Below are 10003 nucleotides of genomic sequence, written 5' to 3'. Positions count from 1 at the left end.
AGATTGGTCTGAAAGTATCTTTTATTTAGGGCATTTATCCAATCTTTATAGTACTATATACAAGTTACTGGATCCTTTTTAATTAGGTCGTATGTGTTAAGTTCTTCTCTCATATTTGATTTTTTTTGTGTTGTTGATTGGTGATTGTTGTATAGTTTTTTGAGTGTGTTCATTAGGGCCTTCCAGTTTTGCTTAGCACTAGTAAATGTGAGGGAAAATGTTGGAGGTCCCAGTTGTCATATCATAGCAAAGACATCTTTTTTTAGTTGATGTGCATATTCTAGAGATATACAGATTCTTTTGAAGTTGACATACCCTATATCCAATTTCAGTAGTTTTTTCTAGGTTTGATTTGTGGTTAACATCTTTTGCTAAGACCTTCCTTCATTTAAGTTTTCCTTTACAAATTCTTATCCACATTGTGGACATAACTTGATGTATGATTATTTTTATTGTTTTGAAGAAAAGATTTGTTGTGTAATATGAAAAATGTCTTTGTGAGTGCACCAATTCCCACTTTGCAATTTTTTGATATGATAGTTTCTGGTCAATGTCATGGTCATGTGGATCACCAAAAAGTAGTGTTGGAAAATTCATTTCCTCTGCATATTTGTCTTTGAATATTCCAATGGGACATTGGTTTTGTGCAAGTGAAATTTTTACTAATTTGTCTTGCATTTTATGTATGTTGATAGATTATGTGAATCCATGTACCAAAGTTTCACAAAGTTCATTCTCAATGTCACTTTGACACTCAGTTTCAATGTTATTTAGGTCATCATTTTCCACAATCTCATTATTTATTTGTAGAGTTTGTTTCCAATTCCTATTGAGTTTGACATGTTGTATTTTGTATAGTGTTCTTGTTATTAGTTGTTGAAGGGCTTGCATAATAATGTTTGTTCGTGTCATTCCCTTTTGAGATGCATTTTTGTAGTCTAGTCTTCTTTTCAAGGGCACAACAATTGTTGTCTTATTAGCAGTTGGTAGAGGTAGAGCTCTTTGTGTAATATTAGTACCTATAGGGAAATTGATTATTGAACTAGTTAAGCCAACTTGAGATCTTTTGTGCCCCAATTCTCAAACTTATGCAAATGCAATTCACAATGAGACAAAACACTCTTCTAATTATGTTAGCATTTGCACATATTGCATTAGCTTGTTCATTTGAATGCTATGCTATGTAACATATTGAGGAATCTTGTATATCTTTAATGCATTATTACATTTGCGACAAATGGTATTTGATAATGTGTTGCAATTCGATTTGACTAATCTACAATAGGTTTTCTTTTTGTTCAAGTTGGAATTTTTTATTTCTTTCTTAAAATGTAATGTTTGACAAACACTGCATACGTGTGTTGGTGTGTCTTCAATTGTTTCCTAGAATACATCAATTGGGGATAATGTTTTGTTCCTTTTTTAAATAGTTGTTGTTGATTGTTGTTTTGAATGGTCTTTTTTAACTTTTGGAGGGAAGTCTTTCATTTTGCAGGCTCCTTTTGTTGATTATTATATCAAGAATGTTGTTTTTTAACTTTTGGAGGCAAGCGTTCTATTTCACAGGCTCCTTTTGTTTATTGTTTAGTTGTGTGTGGCTTTCATTTATCATGGTCATAGTTTTCATATTCACATTTCTGGTTAGTATTAAAAGATTGTTAAAAAAAGTGATGCTATTTCTGGTTTCTTGCCATGAAGGATGGTATTAAGCAATGTGATATGAGTAAGAGTAATATTAAAGTCTGAAACTATCTATCCTAGATCTCATTTTCATGGATTCTAATTCTATGCATAAAAAAACAACACAATACTACAACTTAAATTAAAAAAACAACACATTTATTGCACATAAATATATGTACAATCTTTTCAACTATCCAAGCTTTTTCCCACCACCTTAGTTTTAAATTTCAACCTAATTTTACTTCAGGACAAATATTTTTTTCCTTGTCTAAATTGCTGAGAGCCAATGACACGGTAAAGAAATTATTTTTCTAATTTTTTTAAAATATATTTTAATTGATAAAAATTTAATAGAAGTTAGGATTAGGAAAAAATAATCAAAGTTCATTGATCCAACAAACAAAAATAACAGCATCTAAATGAATGCATAAGAATTCCTACCTATAGGTAGGAACTAATAATATCTCAAGACATTTCAAGTTTGCTAATTAAATATAAATATAAATAATATATAACTTACCAATATTTCATAAATCTTAATCTCACTTGATATATATTACAATTCTCTTGTGAATTCTTGACATATATTGAATATCGCTTACAAACTTAAATATTACTTTGAACCCAGAAATGTAAGAGGTTGAGGAAAAGAAGAATAACAACAGCACAAAATCATCTTGAAATCTTGCAAGAGTGAACTTTCGCATAAACATTCCAAGATGATACCCCAAAAGGCAGGGACTCAAGCTCACAAAGAGCTCTTGTTCCCTTCATTCTCCTATTCACGGAACTAATTCACTTAAAATTTCAAACCTTTTTGACAAATACAAACAAATACTTTAAATGACAATGATCTCATAAGGGATCGCTGCATTTTGCAAACTGTCATAGCATGACAATAGCTATGAAGCCAGTTAATTAGATATCTTAGCAAGGGGAATTGCTATACTTAGATACCCTATGTTTGAATTGAATTTAAAGCTGAGAACACATTAATAGCAGCTGGATCTGTAGATATTAATTACCCAACTGGGGTAGACAAAATCATTTGAATACTAGTGGACTTCGATTATATCAAATTCCTTTCAGCCTACTCACCAGAACTTCCAAATTACTTGCTGACCGTCCTCCTTTACTCACTTCCTCCTCCGCCAAATCCCTAAATTTATTGGCTTCTCTCCTTACTCTCACTCCCTCCTCCCCTTCCATCAACATTCTCAACTTCAACTCTACTTCCTCCCCTCTTATGACTCTGCTCCCATCCTCTGCCTTTTTCATCCCGAATCCAAGCTTCCATTGCTCGGCCATTAGCCTGCTATTAAAATACTTCTCATCCTCTGTATTCTTGAACCCTAACCCAAACTTCCATTCCTCCACCACCAATCTGCAGTTGATAAATTGGTCCACTCCAATAGGAAATCCCAACATGGGAACTCCTGTCGACACACTTTCCATCACCGCATTCCACCCTCAGTGACTCAAAAATCCTCCCATGGCGGGATGCCTCAGAACCTCCACTTGCCTCAACCAGGGGACAATCACCCCCCGCCCTTTACATTCCTCCAAATATCCATCCGCCAACATCTCTGACACATCACTCGCCTCTCTATCTGGATGAAGCACCCACAGAAAGTAGCACCCGCTCTTCATGAGATCGTCCGCTATTTCCCTCAGTTGACCTCTCGCCACGGTCATGAAGCTACCGAAAGAAACATAGACTACTGATCGCGCCGGTTTCGAATCCATCCTATCAGTAAAGTGGGTTTGAAGTGTTGGGTGATGCGACGTGCTCCCCTGCCCACAGGTGGTTAATTATGTGGTGTTCCATGTTCACTAAGAGTCATGGCTTTTGGTGCAACGAAAAATGGGCCCTACAATTGGTATCAGAGCCTGGTTTTGGCCTGGTCATGGGTTCAAATCTCCCCGGTGCCTTCTCGACCCGCGTAAGCACTTGGTATGCGCGTCAAGGGGGAGATTGTTGGGTGATGTGATGCACTCCCTTGCCCACAAGTAGTTAATTATGTGGTGTTCCATGTTCACTAATAGTCATGGCTTTTGGTGCAACGGCAAATGGGCCCTGCAAATTTTTTTTTTTTTTTTTTTGTATACAAAATCATCATCAAAGATATGAATTTCTCCCAAAAAAAATCAACCTTTCCAAACCCTAGCTGTTGCGCCCAGATTTTTCAAACCCTAGTTTTCCCAACCGAGATCTTTCAAACCCTAGCTCTACAAGCCAAGATATTTCATACCCTGGCTATCCAAACCAATAAGAAGAAATACACAACACCGGATTTATCCTGGTTCACCACAATAGTGGCTACGTCCAAACTGTAGAGTATTGAATTAATAAGAAAAAGTTGTTTACAAAATGAGCAGGAGCAGCATATAAATGGGCTCCAATAATATTACAAATGAAGAGTCTTTGGAAACCAAGAGACTCGATTATTAGAGGGAACAAAGATGATTGTTGGCCTTCACAATATCAACAAACTCCCACCTGAAGGACAACCAATGCTGCAACTGATCACCCAATACCCTGCTCAAAAAATGATCTATCTTTTCTTCACAAGCCCAAGAGAAGTTCTAGCACATTCGAACTTCTCTTTGGCAACAACCTTCATGAATATATCAGCCGGATTGATTTCGGTTCAATCTTGACAACATTCATCTTGCCCTCTTCGACTGCATGACAAACAAAGTGAGCATGTGCATCAACATGCTTGGAGCGACGTTGGGATGACTAATTATGTGCCATGAAGATCGCACTACGGCTGTCACAAAATAGATTATATTCATTTTGACAAACTTTCAAGTCACCAAGTAACCGCTAAAGCCAAATCATTTCCCTTGCACCTTCGGAAAGAGCCAAGTATTCAGCTTCAGCTGAAGAAAGAGCAATGGAATGTTGCAACCGTGATGCCCAGCTGATCGCAGCTCCAGCAAATGTGAAGGTGTAACCAATGGTAGACCTTCGTTTATCCAAGTCTCCAGCAAGATCAGAATCAGTGTAACCTTGTAGCTGAATTTTGTTTCCGCCAAAACATAAAACATAATCTGAAGTGCCTTTTAGATACCTTAGTATCCATTTGACGGCTTCTCAATGAGCTTTTCTGGGATTGCTCATGAGCCTGCTCACAACTCCCACCACATGAGCAATGTCAGGGCGAGTAGAAACCATAGCATACATAATACTACCAATGGTTGATTTGTATGGAATTTTCTCCATAAATTCTTTTTCTTCTTGTGTTTGAGGACATAATTCAGAACTTAATCGAAAGTGACCAGCAAGAGGAATAGGAGTTACTTTTGATTCAGCCATGCCAAATCTGTCAACAACTGTGTCAATGTATTGTTTTTGAGACAAAGTGATTTCCCTCTTTTTCCTATCCCTTGTGATTGTCATACCAAGAATCTTTTTGGCCACCCCTAAGTCTTTCATTGCAAATTGGCTTGCCAATTTTTGCTTCAACTCATTAACGATTCTTTTGTTTGTGCCAGCTACTAACATGTCATCGACATAAAGAAGAAGGATGACAAACTCTCCACTTGGAAGTTTCTTGAAGTAGACACATGGGTCTGATTCACATCTTGTGAAATTATGCTCAGCCATGAAGTGATCAAATTTTACATACCACTATCTTGGGGCTTGTTTCAGGCCATACAAGCTCCGATTTAATTTGCAATAAAGGTGTTCATGTCCCTTCTTTGCGAACCCTTGTGGCTGCTCCATGTATAGTTCTTCTTCTACATCACCATGTAGGAAAGCGGTTTTCACATCAAGTTGTTCTAATTCAAGATCCCATGCAGCTGCTAATCTCAGAATAGTTCGGATAGTTGTCATTTTGACAACTGGTGAGAAGATTTCATTGAAATCTATCCCTTGTTTTTGATCAAATCCCTTTACCACCAATCTGGCTTTGAAGCGTTTATTGCCTTCCGCTTCATCTTTCACATGATATATCCACTTGTTCCTAAGTGGTCTTCGATTAGGCGGAAGAGAGACCAAATCCTAGGTTCGATTCTTGAGTAAAGAATCCATTTCTTCACGCATCGTTGTTTGCCATTTATCACTATTGACATCATTGAGAGCTGCTTTGAATGTAGACGGTTCTAAAAATTCTGAAACTAGAATTGAAGGCTCTGCTTCTTCAGCGTACAATAATTCATAATCAGAGAATTTAGCCAGCATTCTCTGTTCTCTAGTGGATCTTCTCATTTGGGGTTCTCTATTCTCTGGTTGAACCAATTCAAATGGAGAACCGGTTACACTAGTTCGCTAGTTTAAATGTTGAATGCCCTCTCTGCTACTTGAGAACACATTATTATGAAGTGTGCCTTCTCCCTGTGATATATTTGTATTGGGTGCCTCAAAACCGGTATGTAAACTATGTTGATTTGGAGACATGTTACCTCTACCTGCCATATTACCTACATGGTAAAAGGGTCTTTGACTGCCATAAAACTGCCGTGAAACTGTCTCCTCTACATGAAGTTGTTCCCGTGAATTACCAAGATGCTGGTCTGTGCTCCCACCATGATTACCCTGCACATTAACGTCCTGCAAATCAATTTGTAGACCCTGTGAAACAGCTCTAACACATTGCGGATGGAGTTCTGCACCTTGTACATTCACCTCTGTTACGTGCGTTTGAACCTGGTTTTCATTTGCCCCTTGCAGATTATGTGCAGGCTATGGATTAGTTGGACCTACACTCTGAAATTGCCCACGTGTATTGCCAAGATTGTGGCTTGAGTTTCCACCATGCTCAAATGGATATAGTGACATACGTTTACTGTGAGTACTCTGTATATAGACGGGATTGCCATGGATATCAATTGGCACAGCCTGCGAATTACTCTCATCCTCCAGATTGATGTCCTGTGGTTCTATTTGCCCACCCTGCATCGGTGGATGAGCATTATAGTCCTTTGACTGATAGCCCATTGTAGTAAGAGGATCCCTTGTACTTTGGTTTGAAAAACTTTCACAAGCTTGATCGTGATGGAGAGACAAATTCATGTCATGAGAAGAGATATCAAAAAACTCTTGTGTAGAACTATCATCATGTCATGTGTTCCCAGGAGTGGAAGAAGATGAAAATTTTGGAAATAGTACAGAGGTGGGACTATATGAAATAGTGTTAGAAACTGTTTGTGGATTCAATCCAACATTCCTTTGTGCAACGATTGGCACAAATTCTTTTTCAGACATTTCCTAAGAATTTAATGCTGGAAAGGTTTTCTCATTGAAGACAACGTCTCTGCTTCTAATAATCTTCTTATTAGTTAAGCTCCAAAGCCTGAAGCCAAATTGATCCTCTCCATAGCCAACGAATATGCAAGGCTCAGATTTAGGATCCAGCTTGCTTCTTTTTTCTTTGGGCACATGTGCAAAAACCTGACAACCAAAAACTTTAAGATGAGAATAAGAGAGTCTTCTACCTTGCCATTCCTCTTCTGGAATTCTAAAGTTCAACCTTGAAGAAGGACTTCGATTAATGAGATATACGGCTGTATTACATGCCTCAGCCCAGAATTCTTTTCCCAATCCTGCATTAGAAAGCATACACCGAGCTTTCTCCATTATTGTCCTATTGAGTCTTTCTGCTGCCCCATTTTCTTGAGGGGTGTAGAGCACAACTTTCACCCTACAAATACCATTATCTGCACAATAATTATCGAACTCCAGCAAACAAAACTCACCTCCATTATCCGTTTTTAAACATTTGATCTTATGGCCCCTTTGGTTTTCAACAAGAGCTTTGAAAACTTTAAACTTAGAAAAGACTTCAGATTTATTTGCCATCATATATATCCATACTTTCCTAGTACAGTCATCAAGGAATGTAACAAAAAATTTTGAACCTCCTAAAGAGCTTACCTCAACCGGACCAAAGATATCCGAGTGTACAAGTTCCAATGGTTTCTCACATTTTCTTGTGCTTTCTTGTAAGCCCGACAATTTCTCTTTGTGTGGCCAGGCTTACCACAAAACCAACATTCACCATTCCTACCTCTTGACCTTGAACGATTGGGTGACTTTGATCTGCACTGATTGTAATTATTATTTCCTCTATGATGGCTTCTTCCTCTTCTCTCAGTGCTGACCATAGTGAGAGCATCACCGGATGAGGAGTCTTTGTTACTCCTTCTCATGTCTTCACTTAATAAAGTGGCAACAACTTCATCATAGGCCAGCTTTGACTTCGTAGAGCTTGAAGTACTTATAGCTGTAACTACGGGATCCCAACTGTCAGGTAAAGAACATAACAAGATGATTGCTTTGGATTCGTCATCTTGAGTCATACCAACCGAGCTTGCTTGACATAATAGGGTGTTCAGATCATTTATATGATTTGACATTGCAATCCCTTCCTTCATTTTCAGTTTGTAGAGTTTCTTCATAATGAAGATTTTGTGTGCAGCCGACGCCGTTTGATACATATTCTGAAGTTTGTCCCAAACATCTTTCGTTGACGTCTCATTTGAGACATTGAACAAGACATTTTTCGCTAGTGAGAGAAAAATGGATGCCATAGCCTTGTCATCCATCTTTTGCCAATCTTCATCAGTCATTCAACCTTTCCAAACCACATAAATAACCACCTGTGGGCAGGGGAGCGCGTCGCATCACCCAACAATCTCCCCCTCGACGCGCATACCAAGTGCTTACACAGGTCGGGAAGGCACCGGGGAGATTTGAACCCATGACTAGGCCAAAACCAGGCTCTGATACCAATTGAAAGGATTTAAACAAAGAAATTAAATGTCGCAATAAGAAGAAATACACAACATCGGATTTATCCTGGTTCACCACAATAGTGGCTACGTCCAGACTGCAGAGTATTGAATTAATAAGAAAAAGTTGTTTGCAAAATGAGCAGGAGCAGCATATAAATGGGCTCCAATAATATTACAAATGAAGAGTCTTTGGAAACCAAGAGACTCGATTATTGGAAGGAACAAAGATGACTGTTGGCCTTCACAATATCAACATGAAGAAGCTTTGAAGACGAGGCGGTGTCGAAGGGACCCACACAAAGAACAGGGGATTTGTGGGTGTGAGCCTCCACTGCTCTGCACTCCAAGGGGTAAAAGGAATTCGCCACAATCCAATTGGCTGTCCTCACATTTGCAAAACATTCTCTAATAAAATCGCCCACTGGATTTGAAGTGGTGCTGGTTAAAGACGCTAAACAATCTGTGGGTTGCAGCGGAGGCGATCTAGCAACATAATCCTTCCATTCTTCCAGCTCTGCAACCAGCGAAAATAAAAACAACAAACATTCACTATTTTCCTCCTACGTAATCAATCAACTACAACTGTTAATCCAAGCTTTCATTTTCACATACCCACGAATAGATGATGGTAAATGGAAAAAAAATTGACAGACATTGGACACAACAAAACAGAGAGCAGATTATGTGTTTTTGCCAAAGGCACAGCCCACTTGTGGAAGATATCGGCGATGATGCACGTCACCGGTGTTTCGGAGCAATTCAGATTGCTTAAGAGCTGAGCCACGTGGCTTTCCATGTTACTCAGGGAGAGCACAAATTCTATGAAGTTGTCAGCTCTTGGGACTCGTCCACCACGCCTGGAGTTTGAAGCATGGGTACAAGTAGTGAAAGGATTTTCATCGCCCTGGGTGATGATTTTGTGCCACGACTCGGTCACCACAAATGTAACAGAGATGTCGTGGGAGGCGAGTTTTAAGGCAAAGCGCATCATGGGATTTAGATGGCCTCGCCCGGGATATGGAACAACTAACGCATGGGCTGCCATTATTTTCCTCTTGCTGCAACTAAGACAGAGCTTGATATTTTAGATTGAAAACTATGCAAATATTGTGCATCAAAATTTCTTTTGCGTACTCTACCTTTTCAGGTTTTGTTGTAAGGGAGACGTGATAGTTTGTCCATCTACTACGGGGTGGGTAAATTTGACTCGAAATTTACTCGTGGTCAACATAAATCGAAATGAAATGAATCCTTTTCTACTCGGCAGACAATTTGTTAATTTTTTATTGTTGAGGATAACTTAGTTATACATGAGATTTGGATCTAAGTTGAATGCAATGTATGAGGATTTTTAGATCTAAGTTGAATGCAATGTATGAAGATTTTTGGATGAAAATAACTTGTGAGTATTGTAAGTTTGTTTGTTTTGTAAGTGGATTAGGTGGAGAATTTGATATTATAATGCTAGAGAGTTTTGAGACAGATTGAAGAGATGAGATGAAATGAAATATTTTTAGTAGTTAATTTATGTGTAGTATATGTATGTGATTAATCAGTATTGATCATAAGGAACTAA

The 10003-nt window shown here is 38.4% G+C and overlaps 1 pseudogene; it reads right to left on the bottom strand.

Moving 5' to 3' along the window:
* Positions 1–2757: 2757 nt before the first annotated feature.
* On the bottom strand, positions 2758–9497 carry LOC149561151 (UDP-glycosyltransferase 86A1-like; annotated as a pseudogene).
* Between the last annotated feature and the right edge of the window lie 506 nt (positions 9498–10003).

The sequence above is a fragment of the Cupressus sempervirens genome, chromosome 4 (assembly GCF_028749045.1).
Source record: "Cupressus sempervirens isolate cs-2001-9-10 chromosome 4, ASM2874904v1, whole genome shotgun sequence".
NCBI classification, from domain to species: Eukaryota; Viridiplantae; Streptophyta; class Pinopsida; order Cupressales; family Cupressaceae; genus Cupressus; species Cupressus sempervirens.
The sequence above is the reverse complement of the archived record's forward strand: the minus strand, read 5'-3'. Positions and strand labels throughout refer to the sequence as shown.